The following is a 27,461-nucleotide window of genomic DNA, read 5'->3' as shown; positions in this document are numbered from 1 at the left end:
GTACAAAAGGTGGGGGGGGGAGGGGTGTTTTTTTTTCTTCTCAGAACGCAGCAGCCTGTTCTGAAAACGAATCGTTGGAGGACTGACAGTAATGCATTTTTTCCTATTGAAAACAGAAGCTACTGTAATGCTTTCAAATATATGCAAATGATACATGCGGTTAGTGGTTTGGCAAATCTTGATTACAATATAAACTACCCAAGTAAAAGTGCCTTCGTCCTAAATTTGTCTCTCGATTACAATTCCAATTGATTTTATTTTATTGTCAACATTGTTAATGATAAAAATAGAGTCGTTTTACAGTTATTTTTACTTTCTGGAAGGAGGCAATTAGAGTTCTAATCAGGAATACACAAAAATCTCCCATGATTAACTGCAGTACTTTGTTCAAATTGCTGCTATAAAATTCAGAACAATTTGCCTGTAATGATTATGGACTGGGTTTATTTTGGGAGGTGGAATAAAAGTGGATATAGCATAAATTATCCTCTAATTATACACCAGTGTCGCCTCAATTATCCTCTTATCAAAATGGTTGTCTAACTGCCGCATTTAGTTTCAATTCTCTCCTTTTTTTCTATAAAAAGAACTTCATACCTTGTTATTATTAATCCATTTATTATTTGCAAGGGGATTTATATCCGCACATCCAGGTGGTAGAACCACTTCTCTTTCAAAGATGGACTGGGGAAAGACATTAAGTTCGGAGCAGCCCAAGGCTGCGGATCTAGCCTTTCTCCCTCCGGCCTCCAGACCCACGCAGGTCCAGGCAGCCAAGCAGAGACAGCGGAGCCCCGGTGCGCGGTTCAGGCCTGGTCAACAGGTAGGAGGGCCGGACTGGGGGCCAAGCACAGAGGAGGGCAGGCCCGCCCGCGCCAGCGTCCAGGGTCCCGGGTCCCGGGACTGGAGGAGGTCGCCGGGAGCCCGCGCTTCCAGAGGATTGAGATTGGGTGAACGAGACCTGAAGACCCTCTCGGTCTGGACCCCGACTTTCGGTCTGCTTAGAGACCTAAGCCGCGAGCCTTTGGCCACACGGAGAAACGTACTAACAACCCTGTACTGCCGTGTCTGGAGGTTGCGGGAACGAGACTGTGTCTCCCTTTGGGAAAAGTACTGGGGACTTCTTTATATCCTACTTCTCCTGGACTCCATAAGTTACAGGACCGAAGAAAACTGAGAAATAGAGAAAAGGTGCCGCTTGCCCCTTAACTCCAGAAAAGGGTGGCTGCAGACGGAGCGGCTTGGACTTTATCTTTACATTGTGGGAAACCTGCCGGCAGCGGCTTATGCTAATTGATTTTCCCAGTTCCCAGCCCTGGGTGTCTAGCTATCTCCAGGCCAGTTTGCATTTTTCTTTTTCTTTCTTTCTTTCTTTTCTTCAAGACCTGAAGCTCGAGGCCCGCTGCCCGCTGCCCGCTGCCCGTGAGTTTCCTCCGAGTTTCCAGGTCAGCGGCATTTGCGCTCCTCTCCCCCTCCTTCACCCAGCCCGCTGCGCTTAAGTTCTTGAGTCTGGGGAGCCGGTTCAGTAACTCTGAATTCATTTTTAAGTGGCGTGCCTTGTTCCCCACCTTTTAACAAGAGGTGCACTTTAACACGCGAACCAGTAACCCGATCTACACGTTTACAAATCGGCAATGAATTAAAACAACAACAAAAAAGCTTCATGGAAAAAGAAAGGTGGGCTAAGTAAGGGGCAAATGTGGGGGGTGGGGGACAGAAGGGAAGGTCAGGAAAAGAGAAGATTTCCCACCCCTCCTTCCCACTCCCAATCCTAGTGCGCTCTCGGTACACCCGGGCTGCGCGCAGAGACTGTTTGTAATGTCCTCAATACCAGCAGGTAGACGTGGCAGTTTTATTGCTTTACACCCTGCAGCTTGTTGTTAACACTGTGAAGGCGTTTCACCCCCTACACCCCCACCCTGTGCTTGTCTATGTTTTTCGCTTTATGCTCGCAGGTGCACCGCTTTCCTCGCCAGCTTCCTGCAACACTGGCTGCACCCCAAGCAGAGTATGTCGTGGCAGGGCCTCGGAAGGTCCCTGCACTTGAGCACCGTATCCAGAGCGCAGCAGCCTCTATTTGCAACGGGATTTTTTTTTTTTTTTTTTTCTCGTTTCTTTGATAGCTGAGGAAGCCGGGCAGGCTGGGATTGTCCGGGTTGTAGCTTCAGGGCTCTCAACCTTCCCCTATTAGTTACTGGCTAAAATCCCTGCACTCTGTTCCAGTGAAGCAGCTGCACTGAGGTGGTAGTTGTGGCACATGGTAAACGTCCTGCTGAAACCTGCTGGGCGACCCAGGCTGGGCTCAGAGACAGTCAGGGGCCGGGAAGTGGAACGAGCGAGCGAGGGGCCCCACTTGGTGTGATATCTCTGCGCTTGCGGGATGGAATCTAAACTTCAGGCCTGACTATCAGACTTTCCTGCCAGTATCGAGAATGGAAAATTGGAGAAAGGAAAACAGATAGTGTGACCTACACACAACATGCCAAGGTGGCGCACCACGAGTGGCTGCCAGGTGTGCCTCTGCCACCAGCCACGGCGCATGGAGTTCGCGGCTCAGAGGCTATTTACCGCAGGGCTTCTTCCGACAGTCATTTCTCTCCAATTGAACGCGGCAGATTGGCTTCCCAGTCCTTCATTCTGGTTTCATGGGTGACGGTAATGAGCTCAAGTAAGGCGGTTGGAGTCACTCTCGTTTGCACTAGTCCAGCCCGCACCTCCAGCCCTTCAGGAAGGGGCAAAAACTCGGGATCTTTGGGGCCTTGCAGGAAGGCGCACACCTCAGGGGCTCCAGGCCCCGGCGCCGGGTTAGGCGCCAGCCGGGTCCTGGCTCCTGCTTCTTTGTCTCGCCCGCAGGGGAACGCGGGCCAACCCTTGCGGGTGGGAGGAGGAGGGCGGGCAAGGCCCTCGAAGTCTTTATCATTCAAAATAAAAGTAAACCCTGCTATCTAGGGTAGGAGGCCCAAGGCTCTTTCAGGGCATGTAATAGGTGAGGGTTATATTCACTAGGCAGGATTTGAGGCCTAAGCTGCTTTTTGCTTTTCAAGGTGTTGAGATGTTGGAATTTGTATTGCGAGTGTCAATGTTATTTAGAGAGAAATACTTGTGTATTGCCAACGCAAGACCTCCCGGGTCCGCCCGAGGCCACTGTCGGAGGAATGGGCTCTTGGGTCAAAGAATCTCCTGCTGTTCCTGGTCTGGACCGGTGTTTGCTCACGCATGTAGACCTGGAAATGCTTTGGGGTGCCCGAAGTGGTTTTGCAGCCTCACGGACTGTAGAAGTACATTCAAACCAGGCAGGACCTGCATGGGTTTGGTTGCTAAGTTGGGCTCAGTTATCACTTTAATTCTAAAGAAATTAGACCTGGATAAATGGCCTTTGAATTCAAAGAAATAACTCGGTATTGATTTACATAGCCCCTTCTCAAAGGGAGACATTGGTGGAAAAAAAAACTTGCTAGTCTTTTCCTCATTCAATATACTGTAAAACTCTGTGTATGTATGTAAAAAAAAAAGGGTGCCTGATATCCTGGAAACCCGCACAACTTTCTCCCCTCCCCCAACACACACACAGCAGTGAAAGCTCTAGGGCACATGGGAGCTGCCTCTTGCCAGCGATGGCATCTTCAGGAGTTGCCAAAAGTATCAGTCTACACAAGGAAACACTGAGTTTGGTGTTCTTGTCTGTGGTGATAAGCTGTATTGTCCATGTTAACACCCTTCTCTCTTAGACTCCCCCAAATCCAGTTAAAAAGTGGCCTCAATTTACCCCATGTTTAGAAAGAGTCTTACTTAAGTTTGGGGATAACATTTTCCTCATCTCTCTGGTCCTGGGTCCCAAGAATAGGCAGCTAGGAAACTCTGACATGACACTGGCTCCCACAGGGGGTTTCACAGAGTTTTTCAAGACTATCCAATTTGGAGAATGTTAACTATGCATGTCCCAACCTACAGGCTCCTGCTGCAGGCATTTTCAGACCTGGAGTCCAGTGGAGTTATGAAAACAAAGCTAACCAGCTCCTCAAACTAAATATCATTTACCTTCTCCATGACTCCATTCCCAAGTGTGTGAGCACTCAAGGCTTTCTTAATAGAGGGAGCTGATGCACTGGGCCCAGAATTGATTCAGGAGAAAAACAGCACATGTTTCTACCTTCCCTAATTTTAGGATTGTATACAGAAGTCGGCCTGCTTGTCTGCTCTCTCCCCTCAAATCCTCTCTTTTTTTCTCTTTTAACAAGCATAGGACCCCACTCCTAATACAAAAACGCTCCTCTTTCTCTAAGCCCAGGAAAAAAAGGGCTCAACAGTGTTTAAACACTTAGAATAAAACAAGGTAAATGCTGATGTCTGTCTTTTCAATCTGTAGGCTATGCTAAGGTTGAGCTCTCCATATTCGCCCTGATGGGAAATATATCAGGGCAAAGAGAGAAGGGAAGGGGTGTTAGAAGTCAGCTTTAAGCAAGCCAGTCTTTGGAAAGCAGGGACCCCTGACCATTGGAGGATAAATACAACCCTATAGTAGTAGGGAACAAGTATCAACAGGAAACAGTAGACTATTTTTAGGCATAATAAGGAGTTAATATAGCTGTCTTCCTAAATGCCTCCAAGCATCTTCTGTTTAATTCCTTCATCCCTTCATCAGCAGTAACAATAACAAGGTCACAGAAAATGCCTAATATTAAAGGAGAGCCCCGCTTGGGACAACTCTTCAGGAAAACCTGGGATGAAAACATCCCCTTGCTATGATGTCAGTTCTCTTGTTATAACAGAAAAATAAATGAAAACCATTTTTCATGAGAAAGAGAGAGGGTGAGTTTGTTTTGTATCTGACTACTCTTGTGATATATATGAACTGGTGACTTTTATACTCATACCTGTTCATAAATACTTCTTATCTCCTTTATTTGGGAACATCCCAATAAATGGAAAGGTAATTTATTAGTCTTTTAGCAAAACTTTTTAGAGGGCAACAGATTTGAATGCCCTTAGAAGAAGCTAAGGTTGTTTGTTTTTGTTTTTTCACATTCCATTCTCCCAACTGTGCCCATTCATTCTCTCTCTCTTTCTCTCTCTTCTCTTTTTTTTTTTTTTTTGTTCAGAAAAGAGACCCCTTGAAAACACACACACACACACACACACACACACACACACAAAACTAGGAGAAAGAAAGTCCCTTTCCCACTACCCTGGGAATGGAATAATAATAATAATTTTTTTTTTCTGGTAGGTTTTACAAATTTTGTACAGAGAACAAAAACGCTCCTCATCCCTTTCACTCTGTTGAGTGGGGCCCTTCCCCCACAGAGCTCAAAGCCTTCAGTTCTTTATACATTGAGAAGTTGTGTCCAGTTTGCTGGTTCATATTTGGATTCGCTCTTTACTCGCACATACTTTGTGAGGAGGGAAGGAGAGAACGGGACAAAAGCAGGGGACATAGAGAGTTAGAAAAAGAATATAACAGAGTGGACAAAAGAGTATGAGTATGAGTCGGCTTCCTTTTGTGTTTAAGTTTTCTTCCTGGTCCTATTTGCTAGGTACCATTGCCCCACAATGCTAATTGCACAACAAATGAACAAAATGAGAGCTGATAAAAGCAGTCCTGTTACCTGCAGATCTACACCATGTATATTTCCTCTAGGGTCAGGAGGTGGAGATGGGGGTGGAGGTAGGACTGGAGGTGGGGGTCCTAGACCCCCCAAACCAAGCTCTTCATCTATTAGTCTTCTACACCTTTCTCCTTTTTCCTCCCCATTTCCTAACCTACTTTCCCCTTAAACAGCGTGGGCATCACGCTGCCCACTCTAACAGCTGCTAAGTCGAAGCAGGAGAACCCTTAAAAAAACACTACACAAGAGGTCACCCTCCCCAGACAAAACGAGCCACTTTAAGAACGATGCTCAGGGGGCTCAAAAGTCTGGGGCCCAAGAGTTTAAAAAGCAAGGGTAGCGTTTCAGGATATCAGTTCAGCAGTCTCAAAGAGACAGGCAGGAGTCCTGGGCTCTCCATGGAGCTGGGATGAAGGAAGGGACGAGGGACAGGAGCCGGGAGGCCCTGCAGAAGCAGAGGGCGACTGAACGCTGGCACCACAGCTGGCTCCCACACGCTGCCGTCTGCAGGGAACCAGGGCCCCGATAATGGAATTCAGGAGGCAGAGATTCTCCGAGAGCCAGCCACTGTCTTGTACAGATTTGTAGAGAAACCCTCACTGTAATTAAAACCGTACAGTCAGATTAATTCAATGTGTTACTCGTCAGCGTTTTTAATAGTAAAAATCCGCTTTAAAATTGAATTAGGGTTGAAGAAAATTTCTGCGAGACTCGCCGGATTTGCCAGCTTTCATTGAAGGCAGCCTGGGCAGGACTTAGGTGGTGAATGCATGGTAGTGTCACTCCCCTCCCCCAAACCTCACCATCCCCGATGGGGAGATGGATATGGGGATGCGGGGACTGAGCAGCCCAGGGTGCCAGTTTGGCCGCTAGGCTGGGTCTGGGGCCTGGGGTTAACTCTTGTGAGCTCAGGCTATGCACAGATTTTTGACACCCAGGATTACCCTCCCTTACTACCCTCTGTGTGAAGTTCACTGCTCGGGAAAGGCGGGGGGGGGGGGGGGGGGGGGGCGGTGGTAGAGAAAGAATAGAGCCCTACTGTATCTTGAAGCAATTTCCCGCTGTGTGTTGCCGCGGGAGCTGGAGGTTGGAGCCCTCTCTGGCCGCTTGAGTGACAGACAGGAGAAAGTTGTGGTTCTCCCACGTACCCCCCACCCCCTTGCAAACCTTCCAAAAATTATGAGCATTATTTCAAGCGCACTGTCAAAATGTCTCCCAAGCTTTGATTTGGCTGGCCGCCCCTTTTTTCCCTCCCCTCCCCACTCCACATCCTTTGCGTTTCGCGTGGTCGTGAAATAAAAGTATTATTATGCTTTTCCTTTTAAAGGTTAGACACCTTGGAGCTGAAAACTTGCTCCAAAGTTCCTGCGAGACGTGGCAACTGAGTGCTGAGAGGCTCTCACTTGAGAGGGGCTTAGCAGTTAGGATAGAGAGCTGACCGGGGTCTTTCTTGAGGCTAAAGGGCTTTTTAGGGTTCTAGGCTCCGTCTTCCCCCACGGATCCGGCCATTTCTGTGGGCTCCTGGGTTGCTGAATGCACAGGGGCACGCGCACACACACACAACCTGGGACGCAAATTCTCTAACGAGTTAGTCACTTCATCAAGCCTAGGAAAACAAAAACCGCTGTGGGTTCCTGTTCCTCCGGCAACAGCGCGCAGACGCTTTAATTGCCGCAAATTGTCACTCTGTCCCCTTTTCATTTTCTCGCTCCTTCGTTTATTTTTAGTACACTTCAAATGCCTACACATTTCCCTAGTAAGGAGAGCGCGGAACAATTATTGCCTTTGCCTTCAGGGCCTGCTTTGCCAATCACTGAATGGGGATGGAGTAAACAGGGCAAAAAGCGAGGTGCGTTATTGGTTTTGCCTATTTCAGTCGAGGACGGTAAATAACTCTCCCTACCGCTCCACCCCTCCTTCTTTGCTGGATCCCAATTATCTCGAAGAAAGGAGATGCGCCCCCCTCCCTCCTGCCCCCCATCACACCCCACCCCATGTGCGTCAAGTTTTACTCGAATCCAGCAAATCCCGTCAGAATTGGCTGGTTCCTCAGAGATTAGTTAGGAAGAAAATTCCACAGGGACCCAACTCTTAATTCTGTATTGAATAGAAAGACCCATCCTGGCAGGCACTTTTCCTACCCCTACGCGGGAGCATAGGGTCTTTTTTCTTTGAGGGCTACTTGGGAAATAGAGGCCCCCAGGCAGGTGATAGAGAGGCCCCAGAGGCCCCTTCTCCATCAAGGCAAGCTTTTAGATTGGTTTAGAGCAGTTCGGACTGTCTGTTAGAACGGCTATCAATTGACATTGCTGTTGTTCTCAATATTAGGCAGGAATTCTTAAAGGAGAACTTTACGTTTCACGGTGAATACTACTGAGGTCTGTTCTGCACCCTACGGTTTCTTTTCTCTGCTTTCATGGGACAAGCAGAGCAGTCTGGGATGGGGAGGGAGGCAGGTGTCTGCTGCAGCAGCCAAGGGGGAGGCATCAAGCGTCCTGCAGATGGATCCGAAACAAATCAGTGCGGGATTAATTTGTGTGTCCACTCAATTGTCCCCAACTGCAAAAGCAGCGTGGGCCGCGCTTGCCTGGGCAGGTTTGAGTTACTTGCTTGACCTGGACGCGCGGTGTTGGCCCTGCCCCGGCCGCGGCTGGCTGAGACCTGGGACCTGGGACCTGTCAGGCTCCAGGGCCGGCTAGTAGGACGTTTTAAAGGAAGGCAGTGAATATAAACTACTTCATTCCCCCCTTTCTCTCTCTCTCTCTCTCTCTCTCTCTCTCTCTCTCTCACACACACACACACACACACACACACACACACACCTCCTATTTCTTTTTTATGAAAACATTTACAAAAAACCTAATTTCAGATCGTGGAAGTAAATTTCATGCTAGAATATATTTTACAAAACATGTAATCTTTCGAGGCCGGAAGATGTTTAATTAAAACCATACTTGACAAGTTGAGTTTCAAAGCGAAGTCACACCAGTGCGGAAGGCTAATTCATATTCAAGATGTAGCCTGTAATTCAAGTTGTTTGAAAACGCCAGCCGGGGCAACGTGCAGCTAGCTCTGCTTGCTACCTGCCCAAGCGCCGGTGGACTCCAGAATCCTGCGCTTGGAACAACCGCCACCTCCCCACCCCCAACCCCGCCCCTGCCACGCTCAGCTGTCAGCTGCCCTCCGGTGCACAGGTTTGAGTTAGCTCCCAGGTCGAGAGAGAGGGAGAGAGTGGGAGAGGAAGAGAGAAAAAGAGAAAGAGAGAGAGAGAGAGAGAAAGAGAGAAAAGCTTCCTGGAGCACCTTTAGTGTCCTTAAAATAACTCCCGCAGGGCGGGGGTGTGGGGGCTAGGCACGCAGGACTCACTGGGGGAGCAGGGGAGCAGGGGAGCAGGTAGGGGCAGATGGAAAAGATACCTCCTGGAGGCTCATGGGACTGATGAGGGTCCCCAGCCTCCTAGTCTCCTTCTTGCCTCCTGGCTGACCCATGCTAGAGGAAAGGGAATCCCCGCAAGCTACCTTCAATCCTAATAAGCCCAAACATGGCGGGTGGAGTAGGGGATTGTTCCGCTCATCCGATTTGTGGGCACAGCTCTGAATCCTCAGGAAAAGGCAGCCTGCACAGTAGACTGCATGTCTGCAGTCATTGTCCTCAATAATTTCCCTCTTTAACCTCCTTTGCTGTTTCCTATTAATTTGACCAATCTTAAATCAGAGGGGCTTGCTACGTAGAAAGGAAATGCTCCCAGCTCAGTGTGTGAATATATATATATATAGTTTTTTAGTCAACTAGCCTTACTGGCATAGGGTGCTAAGGGCCAGCCATGACAGTGGAGAATGAGAAGGAGCCAATGGGAGGTCAGCACAAATGTGAGACAAAGAGACTTTGCAGGGCAGTCTAGGTGGGAGCTGAAGCTGCCTTAGAACAGCAGCTCCAGAGCCTGAAGTTGTGGCCAGTGATGGGTTCCTGGTCACTGTCCAGAGCCCACACTGCAGTGTCCCTCTCTAGAACCCCCAGCCTGCTAATCTTTTCTTCTTCAGAGATGACAGTGAGTTGTCATCAAAGTTAGCCTTATGGATGATCTGAAAACCTTAGAAAAAGACCAGGACATGAATTTGAGACTTACGTTCATTCAATTTTACCTAAACTGCTCAAGAAGAAAAATTTCTTCCTTTATTCCAGCCACTTATAGAACAAGGAAAGATAATTTTGCTTTAATTGAGGACTGTGACAATTATTGATTGGCTAATGATTTCCTTTCAAACATACCATTATTATCCTATTCCTTAAAGCACAAAGAGAAGTCTAAGAAAAAGTGTTCTAAAATCCAAAGTGTTCAAGAACTATTTTAGACAACATGGCTATCTCATTTTGCAGCCTTATAAGATTGAAGCCAACACTCTTTTGATTTTATTGGGCCAGTTTAGAGAAAGCTTACCTTTTTCAAAGACAATCCCAAAACACTATTGTGAGGAAGTTTGTCATTCTATACAGAAACTACCAGCTGGCTTTTCTGAAGGTTCAGTAGGTATCTCCTTCTTTGAAAATAGACATGGCTATTGGAAGCTATATGCTTACATGATATGTGATGTAATACTCATTGGTCAAATAATATTGATTTTAGATGAACAGGTAATGCCTTGAGGTCACTTTTTAGTGTCTTGCATTTTAGAGGACTGGGGTGGAGCTCTGGTTCACATTCTCAAAAAAGAAACAAAAAGCCATGTTATAATCATAGGCCTGGAGGGTGACAAAGACCTAGAGACAAACAGAGGCATTGCTGAGGTGCTTTTAAGCATGACATTGTTTAAGCTGAGTACTAAAATGTATGTACTTGACCAAATGTATTCGAAGCCTAATCTTACATCAGAGACTTGTGAATTACACAAAAGGGGATAGGAACTGCAAATGACAATCCCCACATGTTTTATTTCAGTGAGAACAAATGGTTTTCTTGTCACAGAGTATGAGCACTCTTAGGGACACTGGAGGCCCGTGTGTAGACAGCAATTCTGGCGGGAATATATACTGAGAAGAATATAAGGTGGTTGGTTGGTAATGGTCAGAATGGTGCTGCAGCAAGGACAGGGAGCAGCCTTGGTGTGCAGAAGGGGCAGAATGGGTAATAGTTCCCAGCTGGCCCACCCTTTCTTTAGCACCAGAGAATCAATCTCATCTTTCCAGCCTCAGAGCTTGGGTGGAGACAAGAGGCTTAGCCATGGTGGTGATTCATGCTACTTCTCTACCTTTCTCTTTTCTGTCTTTCTAAAATTAGCAACATTTCACAGAGGAGGGAGCTAACACATGGCCGTCACCCCAAAGACACTTTGGTGTCTGGGAAAGGGAGAGGGATGGAACACAGGTGTTCTAGTTTCCATCTCCCTGGCCACCATGTGTGACTGGGGATGAGGTGGAGAAAGAGCAGGTTTGGGTTGCTTTCTCAGTATGGGTTGTTTTCTCAAGCCAGGCCTGCACAGGTAATGTTTCTGCTTTTGAGGCTCATTTGGTTAATGAAGTAGGTGTGATTTTCATGTGACAGGTAAGGCTCAGAGAGCTTCAGCTTTGGCCCAAGCCACAGGGCTCCGAAGGCAGCAGTCCCAGGATTCCTTGACTTCCTGCCAGGGCTCTTTAAACAGCCCCCTCTCTCCCGCCTTCTAACTTTTTCTTAAATTCCGAATACTTTAACCCTTGCTTGTAGTAATGTATTTGTAGTTCTAAACCGTGTCAATTTCCTACAGAAATCTTCAGTGTCTAGGCAAGAATCAATACTAAAACACTCTTTTTTATTTTTAAAGTGGGTTTTAAAGGCCTATTGTGGGGAAACCGAGATGTCAATGTGACCTGGAGGCACAGTAGGAGAGAAATTCCATTGGCGGCAGCGGCACAGTCTGGGCTGCGCCGGAGTTAGCTCACGTGCGCGCCTTATCAAGCAAATCCGACGGCCCAGGCATGCGCACTGCATCCCTCAGGTACCCGCCTTCGTCTGGTAGTAGGGACTAAGACTTCCAGATGCGCAATAATTAGGTTTCCTCATTAAACAAAGGTTTCCCCATCATTCCCTCCTCCCACCGTTCTCAGCGCGGGAGCTCCTCACCAAAGCAAGCTGCTTACCCGTCTCCCCCAGCCCCACCTCCCAGTCCCCGACCCTACTTCATCTTAGGGTCCATTTAGGGCCCTCTGCCTTCCTCACCATCATTTTTTTTTCTTTTGACCTCCTATAAAGGATATTAAATTCGAATTTCCCCCTCGTTTTAGGTCCCCTTCCTCATCTCTCCCTCCCAAAGTTAAAAAATTCCCTACCGATTGATCGATCCTGGGTGGGAAGAGGGCTTCAGCACCGCCGCTGCCTGGACCTCGGCCCGCCCCGCCCCTCCCTGGCCGTTTCGGTTTCATGCCGAAGTGCTGAACTTCGGTGTCCCAGGAACTCCACGGGCACTAGAGCTAGTCGTCGGCCAAACCCAATCCCCCCCATCTCCAGGCATCAGCCTAGGCCGCTAAGAAACCCAACGCGGGCATCTCTAGCCCCTCGACCACCCCCAATCCCAGTGTGTGGGGCGCTGCTCTTCGATTCTCAGCCCCCACCTCGGGAAGAAGCGTACTACGCAGGGAAGGGCTCCAGGAGTGTCCTCTCAACTCCTCCAGGACCCCCTGTGCGGGCATGGGGACCTCAGGGATCCATCTCCTCAGAGCAGGAGAATGTCCTTTTCTGGAAAGAGATTTCAGTAGGCGAGAAATAGACACCGTTATGTTCGAAGTCCCCCGCGGGAAAGCTCGGTGGCAAGGTTTGCAGTTGAGCCTGACCCGCGCTCGGCATCGCGGCGAGGACCGCGCCCACACGCGCCCCTGGAATCGCAGTTAGCTCTTTCTTCCTGGTAGAAACAGGCATCGCTGCTCTGGCTTTCAATTACTCTCAGCTTACCTGCAGGGCGAACCGATTTGTATTTTTCCACCAGAAACCTCCTGTCCCGGATACCCCCAAACTCCCCCTTCCCCCTCATCCAACCTTAACCAGGAGAAGGGAGAGATAAGGGTTTGATTCTCTGATATGACACGAATAATTGTCGCATCATGTAACTTCCTACATCTTGGTTTTAATTTTCAGTGAACCAAACAAAGATATTTGCAATTTTAAAATAAGCACTCGATTTAATAAATGGGAACATTGTGCAGGGAAGACTGTGCTCCCCCCGCCCCCCAGCCCCTTCAGAAGACGTTATTAGCTCTGACAGCATGCCGCTCAGGTTTGCGGAGAGGATTTTGTAAAGGGATGACAGACAGGAAGGCCAGCAATCATGGGCTCCTTGGGCTGAAGCTTTTTTTCTTTCTTTCTTTCTTTTTCTTCCTTTTTTTTTTTTTTTTTTTTTTTTATCAGAATGTTCTGTTCGATGCCATTTATCCTTGATGATAGAAAATTGCGCTGTTGCCAGGACGCTGCTGCTGCCGCTGAAATAGAGGGCAGGAGCCACATTTCCATTTTCCGGCTTGAAAGCTATTCAAATGAATTTGCAGGGGGGTGGGGGGGAATCTAGCGATAAACAAATGAGAATAAATCGAGTTCCCCTTTCCATTCTTTTCTTTAAATGGGTAGCTCTTCATTTCCGATATAAAGATTTTTGTTCATCAGTGTTTGTGAATATCTGGGAGATAGTGTAAGCCAACGCACAATTTATTTTGATGCTCTTAAAGTGACTAACCACATAAACATTTAAAAAGAAGTGCATGTCTAAATATAAAGTATAAGAATTATATATACATAGATCATGTACATAACATACCTTCACACAATTCCAAACTACAATGAAAGATAAACTCTTTCAGTAGCGTTTCAATTCAATATAATTTGCAAGCACTGCTGGCTATTGATAGTTATGGACTTCTTACTAGTTGTGTATATACAAGTATTGCTAGACGGGATAATTTTTAAGGCCCTCCTCCCATGTTATGTATTTCAGGATACCATATAATTTAATTACCCTGTACATCTTAACTAATTTAAAAATCATCTCTATAAAGATATACAGATATACAGATAGATATAGATAAAAATTATCCTCTATTATGTGTCTCTTTTAAGTTAATTTTCCAAATTTACCTTATAAGTTTTGTTTCTAAGTTAGGAAATACAAAAGAGATGGTATGCTGTGACTCTAAAAATATGAAATAGAGGCTGAAGCCTGTGCTTCCCTTCCTTAAAACTTAGATTCTTTGTAAGTTGTAAAAGATCATGTATTGAACTCAAGCGATCACATCCAAAACAGAACATTTAAAAATGAGATCTGAAAAAATACAACCGATAACACACACACACACACACACTCTCTCTCTCTCTCTATATATATATATATATGTATATTCTGTCTGTGTCTCTGTCTCTCTTTTCTCTCCCTGTCTCACTCTCTCCCTCCCTCTCTTTCTTTTTAAAATAAGCTCAGGTATATATAATCTAATCCATTTCAAAGGCCTGAATTCTTAACTTTAGAAATCTCAAATTTGATCTCCATACAGAATCCGGTACAGAACTGGTGAGTTGATTTCTGGACTTGGAAGCCTCATAGATACTACATAATAAGAAAGATACCACCCTAAAATCTGGGGTTGCTTCTCCCTTGACACACACCCACACATCTATATATACATACACACACACACTCATATATACACACACATTAGCAATGTCTTGACAGAAGCTATAAAACTTATGGGGCCCTCACTGTGTTTTAATAATTAAATAACTGTTATTGAATTATAACACTAACGTTTTGTTTCAAAGTTATACAGGCTGTTAGGAAATTTTCAATGATATAAAGGCCTTTAAGACGCAAGGACTAATTGTATTCGAGATTTCAGATGGTAGTTTAAGCTTTTAAAAAAATCCGACATTTTAAAACTTTACATTTTTAAAATAAAGCATGGGTCCCTCCCTACTATGATTTTAGCTACGTGACTGTTTCCCCGTGATAGGACACCGCTGGGCACACCAGGGCTGCACAGACAATAATAGTATAAAATTAGAAAGAGAAAGGCAGAGGGTGAGCTGTTATTGATGTTCCGAACTTTTCCAATAGAATGTTCAGGCGACTTCTTCCAGGAAGCCACAATTCCTAGCTACAGATTCCGAACAATCCTCATTATGGATTCCGAACAATCGTAGTTCAGCTGAAAATTTCCTTGTTAAGAAATTCAGCAAAATAATGAGAAAACAGTTGACACCATCAGATGAAGCTAAATAATGCAAGGAAACGGTCCAAGAAAGTCCACTTTGCTTGTTTGTTGTGGTGAAAACAGTTAGGAGGCGAGCACAGAGTATGTAGGTACTGAGATTCTGTCTCCTTTATTCTTGGCCCTGGGAATTGTGTTCTGGACCAGAAGCTTCACCATCCAGCTCCTTCTCCAGTTGAGGCAACTCACAAGGTTCGTCGGGTGAATTTCCCCTTCAGGTAGGAACTTGGGGTGGGCGGTGGGAGTCCGGCGCCACCAGGACCGCTGAGGCGAAGGTGTAGGTGCTGGGTCGCAGCTGCAGGCGCTCCAGCACGTGGGACCCCCTTCCCAACTCCCTAGAAAGAGCCTGACTCTAAGCTCCCCGCATCCTCCGGCTCCACGCGGGACTGGTATAAAGGACGTTAGGAAAAAGTAGATGGAACCTCCTTGGGTGCCAAGGCAGGGGTTACGCAGCAAGGACCCCCGGTACCCCGGCGTGAGGTAGTGTAGAGACCTCTCTCCCTGGTCTACCCTGCACTACCTTCATCTCAGGTCACCTCTTGGGCTTTGGCCAGGAGTACCGAGGACAGGTTTAGAGTGTGGCCTCCAGGCAGGGCAGGAGAGGAAGGGGGAGGAAATGGTGAGAGAAAAGACAGGGCGAGTGCTAACCTAAAAGAACTTGGAACAGGGAACACGAGGAAGTTGTCCAAGAAATTCCGTACCCTGTGAAAAAGCAGGGCTCAGCTGGTTGAATGGGCTGCAGGTGTTGGGACTTCTTGTTGTATGGGTGTCTTTGTGTGGCTAGGCTTGCAGAGTTGTGGAAAAGTTGAGCTTTGGGTGGAACTGTATAAGCCGAGAGTGGAAACCGTGGGGTCACATTCGGGGCTGAGAAAACCTTCACCCCCCGCCCCGCGATCCTGTTCTCCTATAGAGTACTGAGTACAAATAAAATTGCAAATTGGGCTACACTGTGGCGCGCCCTCTTCTAGGTAATGCAGGTAAAATCACAGTCACGTTTTTGGAGGAGGGGAGCTTCTCCCTTCCCAAGTAGTGTGTATACTAAGCATTAAAAATAAAAACGATTTTCTTTTCACCTTCTGAGATCCCAGGAATATGGGACTTGCCTTTTCTTCAACAAAAGAGCAAGCAATTCTGAAAGGCTGCAGAAACACTCACCCTTTAGGGGTTCCAGTATCCAGGAATGTAACATACAGTGGAAACACAAAAGCTCAACATTTTGATATTTTAAAAGATTTCCCCCTCTTTTAAATCCTGCTTATAAATGCCTGGTTGTAGCAATGTGAAAGTGCTTTCTTGTGAAAACATGCAGCAGGGTTCCCTTCCCTTTTCATACATACTAGCAGCTGCAAAACATTCCAAATGAGCTAAAAGGTCATTATGGAGACTATTAATAAGATGGCATTCAGTGCTGGCCTCATCAACCAACCGAAAGTCTGCCCCAGAAAATGAGAAAAGAGAAAGCAACAGTGCTTACAAAGTACTCTAAATTCTGTATTGCCTTCCAAATCCCAAATAACTTTTCATTGTTAGCTGTCCCTCGTGCTATTAACCCACCCCACTCAAGTTCAGTTTCCTCTGTGTTCAAGGGCTGCATTTGTACTTATTTCTTAAGTCTCCAGAACTTTGAGATGTGCAATGCAAACAGTAAAGAATCACATTAATCCTGCTTTGATCTCAGAAAGGAGATCATAGCAGAGATCGGGTCACCACAGAGATAGGCGCTGCTGTGAAAGTGAGCTTTCGTTTTTGCTTTTTATTTATTTTTTTCCTTCAAGATATCTCCCTTGGCTTCAGGACATTCATTGCTTGCAAACTGGAGAATTGTCAATATGAACTAAGAATAACTCATAATTTAAAAGTGGGACATTAAGCTTCTTAGAGCTGTTTTTTGTCTTATAAACCTAGATACTGGAGTTAAGGTACTCACCATGTCAATTTGGTTATTTACATAAACACATTGGACCATATTCCAAATACATGCCCCAAACACAGCTTCCTCAGGGACTTAATTGCCTAAAAAAAAAAAAAGTTGTATTTTCTCTGCTGCCTTTTACCCTGGAGTCCTGTAAGCATAGAATAATGGTAGTTAATCTGCTTAGATAATTTAAGACTTAAAGATTAGAAGGCCTATATTGACAATTTCAAAAATTCAAGTCTGAGTGCTTTGGCTAAGCAAAGCTTAGGAGATGACAGGTGTGATAAAAGAACTGCCAAAAACTAGACTTTATTAAAACTAAAAAGTGTGATGTTTTTGTGGCTCTGAAAGAAATGATTGTTATAATGCTCACTCAATCCAAATGTGTCCCTAAACAAACAACTACAGGGGTATTTTATTTTATGCTACCTGATATTTATACACAGAATACAGCATTTCTCTCTGCTTGCATATACACACACAGATAAATTTTATAGTGCTTTTCAGCCCACATCCCATATATATAAATATAGTTAATCAGTTAGTATAGTTAGTATAGCCGAGCTACATTCTCAACACAAGCGATGTGTGCATAATCATAAGCATTTGTGCTAAACACACATCCTTCCCCTCATTTCCCAATTTGCTGTGGTAGCATCAACATATCACAGGAGGCTACTTATGAAGCTGTAGCTGCCACCCAGCTTTCTTCAAAATTTGTAGATTGGGAGGAGCACATGAAGATATCTGAATTTGTTAAAAATGCTATTCTCTTTCAAATTATTCCAATTGAAGTTGATTTTCATTTAACCTCAATGGGCCAGTCTTGATGACAGCTGAAATCACGCTGACACCAAGGCTACCCAAATGCTTTTACTTGCAGGACAAAATACATTAAACTGCTTTGCTTCAAATATGTCCTTTTGAAGTGATTTTAGACCTGGTTTTGTAGGAGAACTCAAGTGGGAAAAGAAAGTTTAGGGAGAAAGAGGGCAAGGAGAGGAAGCAGGTGAAAGAAAACCACATGAATAGAAAGTAGGGAAAAGAGAAACCTTTTGGGGCCATAGATTTTGTACTGTGAATTGTGGAGGATATTTTCGCATTCAATATCTGCTCTCACCTTAGTGGCCTTCATTTTTTTTTTTTTTTTTTAATCTGTTCTTCTAAATCTGCTACCATTAAAGTCAGGTTCTAGAGAATATGTAGTGGAAGCTACCAAAATATCCCTTTAGGAGATGTTGAGAATATGTTATTGGATACAGATGCACAAAGCATTGCATTAAGTGTCCCAGAATGCTTATTTTGGTGATATTTAGCTGAAAAATGTATTTGCTCATATGAGCTGATTTTCGTTTTGTCTTACTTGTGACTTAATCTCTTTCTACAGATTACTTTATAAGCTGACTTTACCCATATTTTGAAGTGATAGATATTTTCTTTCCAGAGGAGCAACAAATGTTGGTTACTTTTTGCTCCTTAAAGATGGCAGTAAACATTCCATCTTAATTATATTTAGAGTTTTGTTAAAAATTTTAATCTTTTCAGTCCACTGTCTTCCTTTTATCAGTATCCCAAAAGCCTGGCATTTCATATGTGTGTAAGGAGAGAGAATAGACCTCCTTGTCTTCTTAATTAAAGTTTATACAGCTTAGAGAAAGTAGTAATTTTCTAGAAAATTAGATCATTTTAGATCACTATAGTTCCACTCTTCTCTCTTAAATATGGTTCTAAGCAAATCTTGCCCTTTAAAGACCATCAATTAAAAAGCAAAGATTGCTGGAGAAGTATTCTGAATTTAAAGTACTTAGATTTAGAAATCTGACCCTGCCTCCATGAGAGTAGGTATAAATGATAAATCCTACCCTGTATGTATGGTGTGACAACCCATGTTGGTTTCTGTATCGCATATCAGAGTGACACATGGCACTTCCCATCCCTGCTTATTGGAAACAGCATCATTTTAACTTCTCTCCTCATTATGGGGGTTGTGATTCACATGCACAATAGGTCCTTCTTAAGTCATGATTCCTTTTCTAAACAAGATAGAAACCAAATTTAACAAGGACATAATCAAGGTATTGAACCAAAGGTTTTTTTAAATGACCAAAAAAAGGAGTCATTTTCACATTTAAAAAATGTTATGCTTACTTTTAGGAGATTCACCCAAAAGTTTTTTGTGGCTTTTCATTGCCTACAGAGGACAGACAAGCACCATTGTGGAGGCCAAGCACCATTGGGGAGGCAGTTAGAGTCTAGTGGCGGCGGGGGACTTTACAGTCAGACTGCTGAAAAATCTTCAGTAAGTTATTTTACTTCTCCAAACCTCAGTTTCTTTCAGTACAATTGGAATAATAATAGAACTGGTTTAAATGGTAATGGTGGAATTAAATGAGACAAATGCCTGTAAAATGCTTACCAAGATGCTTTGTGAAAAGTAAATGTTCAAAGAATACTAGTTAATGCTTAACATTAGCTTTAATGTAATGTTTAACGAGGCCTTTTAGTTTCTACTTATGCATATACTATCCCCTTATTCTGGAAAGCCCTCCCTGGTTCATTGCCCACCTGGCTGACTTCTCACCTCTCCAGCTCAGCTCAAGTGACATCAGCCCTGGGGAAATCTCCAATGCTTGGAATTAGGTACCTGTTTTTATGCCTCCATAGTATCCACTGCTTATTTCTTTTACAGCATTTTGCAAGTTTTTTTTGTGTGTGTGTGTATTATACTTTAAGTTCTAGGGCACATGTACACAATATGCAGGTTTGTTACAAATGTATACATGTACCATGTTGGTGTGCTGCACCCATTAACTCGTCATTTACATTAGGTGTATCTCCTAATGCTATCCCTCCCCCTCCCCCCACCCCACGACAGGCCCGGGTGTGTGATGTTCTGCTTCCTGTGTCCAAGTGTTCTCATTGTTCAATTCCCACCTATGAGTGAGAACATGCGGTGTTTGGTTTTTTGTCCTTGCAATAGTTTGCTGAGAATGATGGTTTCCAGCTTCATCCATGTCCCTACAAAGGACATGAAGTCATCCTTTTTTATGACTACATAGTATTCCATGGTGTATATGTGCCACATTTTCTTAATGCAGTCTATCATTGATGGACATTTGGGTTGGTTCCAAGTCTTTGCTATTGTGAATAGTGCCACAATAAACATATGTGTTAATGTGTCTTTATAGCAGCATGATTTATAATCCTTTGGGTATATACCCAGTAATGGGATTGCTGGGTCAAATGGTATTTCTAGTTCTACATCCTTATTGTAATTGTTGCTTTATTAATCTGTCTCCTTTTTTAAACTACAAGTTGTAGCAAGCACAACATAATATTTATATTTCTCAGAGCCCACAACTGAGCCTAATGGATAGTAAATAATATATGTACACTGAAAGAATATATATTCAATTTTTCTTTCTGTTGTGTTTACATTTATAAATAAATTGCAACTGGATGGATTCTTCTGTCTTTAGCTTTTTCTAGCTAGTATTTCTCAAGATGAGTGCTCAACTTTGGGAGGTTAAGGCAGGAGGGTTCCTTGAAGCCAGGAGTTTGAGTCCAGCCTGGACAACAAAGTAGAACTCCTATCTCTACAAAAAAATATATAAATAAATAAAATAAAATAAGAATTAGCCAAGCATAGAGGTGTGCATCTGTAGTCCTAGCTACTTGAGAGGCTCTCTTGAGCTCAGAAGTTTGAGACTGCAGTGCACTCTGGCCTAGGTGACAGAGCAAGATCCCCACCTCAAAAAAAAAAAAAAAAAAAAGAAGAAAAAAAGGAGGGCTGAAAGGATCCTGTTATTCTCCCTGAGTAACTTTATGAAGAGGTTTGATTGTGGGCTCCATAATGAATTCTTGACATTTGCAGGACAAACTATTTTTGGTGAGTTTCTATCTTAATTGAAGAACTTATAAACATGTTGGGTTACCTGTCCAATCCTCAGACATTCGATTGTACTATTCAATATATGGTTTATACATCTTTGTTGGATGGTGATTTGGATTATCTACTTGAGTGCTAATAGGTTTCAACTACCACAATGTCCTAGCCAAGTGGGCTTCCAATGAATCCAATTATGTCATCACATATTATAGTTAACAGGGATTGGAGGGATCATAAACATTTCAAAAAGCTATTTAGATGTATTTCACTGGCATCTTGGAAGCCTACAACTGTTGAACAGAAATACAAGGAAGCCCTCACTGTCTTAGACTAATGTGAGGGAAGACCAGTATAAACTATTATATGTCAGAATTATAAAATATTGTAATCTATTATATATAACATATTTACATAAGCCAGGGATTAATATTCTGTGGCCAACACTCATAACTGGATCTGCTTTAATTAGTAGGCCAGAATTCTTTGTATTTATTTCATTAGTCATTAGAAACAGTTGTTACTGAAGTGTTTGAAAGCAGTCTATTTCCTTAAGGAGATTAATCACCCCCTGCAAAGCCAATTTAATTAGATCTGTAAACTCTCTTCCACCAAAGGGAAAGTTAAGCCAATTCCCCAACTTGGAGTTATCAAATGTTTCAAAGGCACAAGGTGTAAATTAACTAGGTTTTCCTGGAATAACTTAATAAATATATGTGTTAAGTGATAATAATGATGATTCCTGCTGTTCTGCTCGTGTAAACCATAATTAATGTTTATAACCTTTTCCCTAGCCCCGTTGAAAATTAAGTTAAGCACTACAAAATTACAAAAGAAAAAATAAATTTTACACCATTGTGAGAACATTAGAATTTCTATTAATGGTAAAGGGATATTCAGGTTTTCAAACTAAAGAACAAAGTAAATATTTTGATCTGGTTGCAGATTCAGATAATGAACCTCACAGAAAGTTATAAAAAGAACGTGGGGAGGGTCATGCAAGTCTGTTTTCTTGCACCCAACCAAGGCACTCTGAAGCCATTATAGAACCTATACTGCTTGACATCCAAGACAGTGCTAACCCCATATGTTTCCATGAAGGATTTGAAGTGGCTTTAATAACTGACATACAAGACAAAACAAATATTTTCCTCAGCCCACTCTCACTTTAGATTGAAGCTATGGAGTTGCTCACAGCAGGCTAACCAAGAAATTTCTGCCAATGGAACTGATCATTAACTGGTTTTATTATTAACACAGAGAGCATGCATAAAAAACTCTTGATTTCTTTTTTCTATGTAGGTAATGTTGGTCCAGGAAAAGACAACATCTTTCCTCTTTCCAAATATCAAAATTAGTTTTTGTCACATAAACATGGCCTAAGTAGTCCATTTATCAACCATAGTTAAAAGATATTCAAACAAGAGTCTACAACTTCTTTTGGAAGCCTATTCCTTGTGGTTGCTGAAAGGATAGTGTGAAAACTTTATTGTTTCAGATTGGACCTCCCAAGCTTGACTGTGAATTTTTATGCCTGAGTATGTAAAAAACTCCAAGAAAAACACAGCCCAAACCACCACATTTTGCTTGCTTTCAGGTTCAAACCCTATAAAACCACCACATTTTGTATGGTTTCCACCCCAAACCATAAGTTGGCATGAGATCTCACTAGACGTTCTGCTCAGGTCTAACTGAAATGTTTACCAACCTTGACAATGATTTTTGTGAACTTGTCACTTATTTGGAATGCAGGTGAAACAAGCTGAGTTCTCAGCAATAGTTGCCTCATTTTGATTTCTTTACCCTATCCCCACCACCCAACTATGGACATGGGGCCATTTTGTTGTCCTCGGTTAATCATTGTTAATCCTTCTGTGACATTCTGCTGATGCTTGCCTTGGACCTTTCTAACACTTTTCTTCCCCTCAAAACTTACGTCTTCTGTGTATCATTCTCCCAGGTTATGGACTTTTTTTCTTTTTTCTTTTTTCTTCTTTTTTTTTTTTTTTTTGTGAGACAGAGTCTCACTCTGTTGCCCAGGCTGGAGTGCAGTGGCGCGATCTCGGCTCACTGCAACCTCCGCCTCCTGGGTTCAAGCAATTCTGCTGCCTCAGCTTCCCGAGTAGCTGGGACTGCAGGTGCATGCCACCATGCCTGGCTAGTTTTTGTATTTCTAGTAGAGATGGGGTTTCACCATGTTAGCCAGGCTGGTCTCCATCTCCTGACCTTGTGATCCACCCTCCTCTGCCTCCCAAAGTGCTGGGATTATGGGCATGAGCCACCGAGCCCAGCCTCAGGTTATGGACTTTGAAGCTAATCAGATAAATCAGTTTTGCTAAGGTGTTAATGAGATTTCAAAATTCTTAGGGAATGCACAGGGCATTAGATTGTGAGTTCCTTGTGGCAGGCATGGTCTCTTGCTGACAATTTAGAATTGCCAGATAAAACATGAAATTTTTATTTGTGAATTCTGCCAACCCCATGACCATTTTATCTTCATCTTCTAGTAACTCCCACACAGTAACTGCTCAATAAATACTGATTGAAAATGAATACATAAAAGTAATGGAATATATATATATATTTATATACAAATAGTATATATATTCAAATGGAATATATATATTCAAATTATACACACACACACACACACATATATATATATATCTCCTTTGATTCTCCCTAAATCATATTACTTAGGGAGCTGAGTCACCTTGTAGGTCTACTTATATGATTGCAGGCTCCTGAGTCTTGTTTTTGATGGAGATTCGGGTAGTTGTGATCTTTGACTTTTCTTGCTTCTGCTGTTTTCTTGTGGTCATTGTTCTAGAGGAGCATCCATCTTCCTTAGAGGAGTCTGTAAACTAGAAAGGGGTGAGAGGGGGAACACCTGCTATTGTTTCATAGTACATGAAAGGAAGAACAATCCTGAAAATTTGGTTGGGGGACTTTGAGAGAATGGGGAAGCTAAGTAATCACATCCTACTGTCATTCTCTCTCCACTGGAAGTGGGAGTTCCCTTGATAACTACAAATAGGGGACTCTTCAGAGTCCACAGGGGCTGGGAGGGGAAGTCATAATCACAGATTGGGTTGACTTGAATCTCTTATAAATAGTCCTAATGCCCCCAAAGTCATAATCATGAGGATTCTTAAGGCCTCTGTGGAAGGGGAAAAACTGTGTGGCATGTTTATTTTATAATTATGTTAAATTATCAATTACATTTATCATTGCGACTGCTGTAAAATCATAAGGGTATTCTTATGTTAAGAGCTAGGGGCCATTGGACATAAAGACAGTATTGACTTTGTCTTCATTTGTTGCATCTATTGTTTTTTTCAATAAGTTCCCGGAACGTTTCCAATATTTTATTATACCTCTCCTTTGGGGCAGTCAGTATCTTTTGGAAAAATGAGACTTGGAAAATAGAGACCTTAGTGGAGAAAGTACTTATGCTGTAGGGACCTCTTGAACATATAATGTGTTTGTATGTTGTCTGTTTATTTACAGCTGTGACTAAAGTTCATGGTTGATATATTTTCATGTATTGGTTGCCCCTGAAAGGCAAGGGAAATACTTTAACCTTGAGACAAACTAGTTCTGAGCTAGACTGAGCCCAGAACGTACACTTCCACACACTAACTCACTCAAATTCCGTTTTGTAAATGGATTGTCTCTGCCACTTGTTTTTTTTGTTTTTTTTTTTTTTTTTGAGATGGAGTTTTGCTCTTGTTGTTCAGGAGTGCAATGGTGAAATCTCGGCTCACTGCAACCTCTGCCTCCTGGGTTCAAGCGATTCTCCTGCCTCAGCCTCCCAAGTAGCTGGGTTTACAGGCACGTGCCACCACACCCGGCTAATTTTTTGTATTTCGTAGAGATGGGGTTTTACCATGTTGGTCAGGCTGGTCTCGAACTCAAGACCTCAGGTGATCCACCCGCCTCAGCCTCCCAAAGTGCTGGGATTACAGGCGTGAGCCACTGCACCTGGCTGTCTCTGCCACTTGTTTATCTGATTTCTAGAATCTACTTCTGGCCTCAGGCACATTGACAAAGAGAGGAAAACTATTTGCCATCTTGCTACTGAATTCTGTTCCTGTAACAAAACAAGGTCAAAGTGCTTTGAAGGCCCATCCAGGAGGAGTACTTTCAAAAGTATAGAAGGTTGGTTTTCTGCATATGATGATTGAAAATGTGGGTTTTGTAGTCAATTTTATCTGGAATGGAATTCTGGATCTGTCCTTTATTTGGTTGGAATCGACTTTCTTTTGTCCTTCTAGGCTCCAGTTTTCTAGTATGTAAAGGGGAGGTAATACATACTAGTATATATCTACTGTATAGGGTTGTTGTTAGAATTAAATGACCTATTTCGTGGTGAGTCTAGGCCATATATAGTAAGCGGTCAATAAAAGGTAGTCATGATTGTTTAATATCTGGAATAGAAGACTTTTTAAGTAGAATCTCAGAATGTTTCTGTCCAACAAGTACACCTGTGTGGCCTGGATCTCACTTGTGGGCCATGATGGGAAGTGTGGCAGTAATGTCCCTGTACCTGGCTGGCCACATTCCTGGCCCCTCCCTTGAATGTCCAGTTTCTGGTTTAACTGGAAGTTGGAAGACAGAGTTAGAAGACTCTTGCACCCTCTAAGATAGCCAGGGTTGGAGCCTGGTGGAAGGTGGGTGAGGCCTCGTTGGTGCCAGCCCAAATTGCCTTTGACCTTCCCCACTGCTCCTCCTACCCAACTTTCTAAGGGTTGTTCAGGGGCAAATGTAGTCCCAGCCCTGCAGAGGTGATGGTTGGGCCCACTGCCTGGGGCTCTGCTGGGCTCCTGGCCCTGCCTTCAAACTTCTAGTGCTCTTCTGGCTCAACCAGAAGTTCAGGTGTGAGGTGGCCTAGTGTTGTGTGTTGGCCTGGGAGAGGGGTGGAGAACAACACTTGAGCAATTTATCTAGAGGCACCCTGGGGAATTTTTCTTTTTTTTTTTTTGTGAGTGGAATTTTACTTCATGCCATTTGTCCCTTTTACCTACTCTGAACTCTTCTTTTCTTTTCTTTTCTTTTCCTTCCGACAGAGTCTTGCTCTATTGCCCAGGCTATAAGTGGCGTGATCTCAGTTCACTACAACCTCTGCCTCCTGGGTTCAAGTGATTCTCCTGCCTCAACCTCCCAAGTAGCTGGGATTACAGGCATGCACCACCATGCCAGGCTAATTTTTGTATTTTTAGTGGAGATGGGGTTTCGCCATGTTGGCCAGGGTGGTCTCAAACTCCTGACCTCAAGTGATCCACCCGCCTTGGCCTCCCAAATTGCTGGGATTACAAGCATGAGCCACTGCACGCAGCCTTACACTGAACTTTTAATGGATTCAATTCCACTAGGAGCATAAAGGCCATTGCATATGAGTTGTGGAAAGAAGAGATTGGAGGAAGAAGGAAGAACTTGAGATGGGTTCCTCCCTTCAACCTTCTGTCTCCTCCTACCTAGCATCTTCTTCCTTTAGTCTTTCTAGAATGTCCATCTGTTTTTGGCCATTGCAGAAAGAAGCTGAGCTTTAAAGGCGTAGGAGCTTCAAAATTCTTGTTTCTTCATGTTTGCTCACCTTCTAACCCTGTCTTATGTTCCTTCTGCTATTCTTTTTCTTAGAGTATAGGAAAGGGGAGCTTTTACATTAATACTTAAAGCATGCAAAAAAATAACTTCAGAAGAAAATGAAACAAGGGAGATGAGGCTAGTAAAGTAAGGGAAATGGAGAAGAGAAAGAGGAGGAAGGGTTAGCTTCTAAATTCCAAGTCACATTGATATGAACAGGCAAGGCCTCTCGTCTTAAACTTCAGAAAAGGATCTGCTGAAACTTGATAGAAATGGAAAGGGAAATCCTTCGGGTGGGGAACCTCCAAACAGTAGTGATATTGAACAACTCAAAGTATTGAGCAACTCTGCAGGCTACATGCCTGAAGATCACCCATGCAGATAGACCAAAAGGATTAGAATTATCTGTTGATATTAATATTTATTGACATCTAGCTAGTATTGGTAATTTTAAGTTTTAGATTAATTTCTTTGGTGACAGCTATGATATATTTTATAGAAAAGAATTATATGTATAGGCTTGCCCTCATAGGCTCTATTTTAATTAGCATTAATTTAATCTACTTATTTTATTTTTAGCACATTTGAAACATTCACTTATTCTAGGAAACTCATTGCTGAAAAGATGATTCCTGTATGTATGGCAGCTATACATTAAGGAGGAGTCTCCCAGAATATGAAAAAGTCAACTGACCTAAATAGTAACTGTTACAGGAGCAAGTGTCTTCCTATATAGGATTATATCATTTATATGAATCTATATAATAATTTTTCTAACTGCTGTTGTGATGGCAAAAGACTCAGCTTTGAAAGAATTTCAAGTGTTTCATGTCTCCAGCAGAGGGGCAGCCACCTATAGCTGGAGGGTGGCCACAGTCATCTCCATGCATCCAGTGCTAGCCCAGTGCTGGGCACATAAAGGCACCAGTGTTTCTCAAGCCAAACCAAACTGTGGTGGAAAATAGTGAGGGGGAAATTGTGAGGAAGGGTTATTTATTTGTTTGTTTGTTTGTTTTAGCATCCTTATTACCTTGGTGGTAGTCTGGTTTAGAAACCTACTGTGATTTTTTTTCTTGAGACTAAGCACCTAGAATATTTTAATTAAAAATGGTTTTTGCCACCATTTGTTGAGCAGTTATTACGTATCAGGCCCTTAAATATACTGGGTGCTTCGGACTCCTCACAGGTGAGATTATTTAATGCTCACACAGCCCAGTGATGTGGGAATCTTGACTCTGTTGTACGCAGT

General features: G+C 43.4%; 1 long non-coding RNA gene across 1 annotated transcript in view; it reads left to right on the top strand.

The window, feature by feature from the left end:
• The window catches only part of LOC108585080, a 48,635-nt gene that overhangs the window by 8,376 nt on the left and 12,798 nt on the right, over positions 1–27,461 (top strand). The window contains exons 2-3 of the long non-coding RNA XR_002521072.2: positions 14,973–15,043; positions 18,938–19,039. This is a non-coding gene — a long non-coding RNA (uncharacterized LOC108585080). The remainder of the gene's footprint in view (positions 1–14,972; positions 15,044–18,937; positions 19,040–27,461) is intronic.

The sequence above is a fragment of the Papio anubis genome, chromosome 4 (assembly GCF_008728515.1).
Source record: "Papio anubis isolate 15944 chromosome 4, Panubis1.0, whole genome shotgun sequence".
NCBI lineage: Eukaryota > Metazoa > Chordata > Mammalia > Primates > Cercopithecidae > Papio > Papio anubis.
This window is presented reverse-complemented; position numbering and strand designations above follow the sequence as displayed.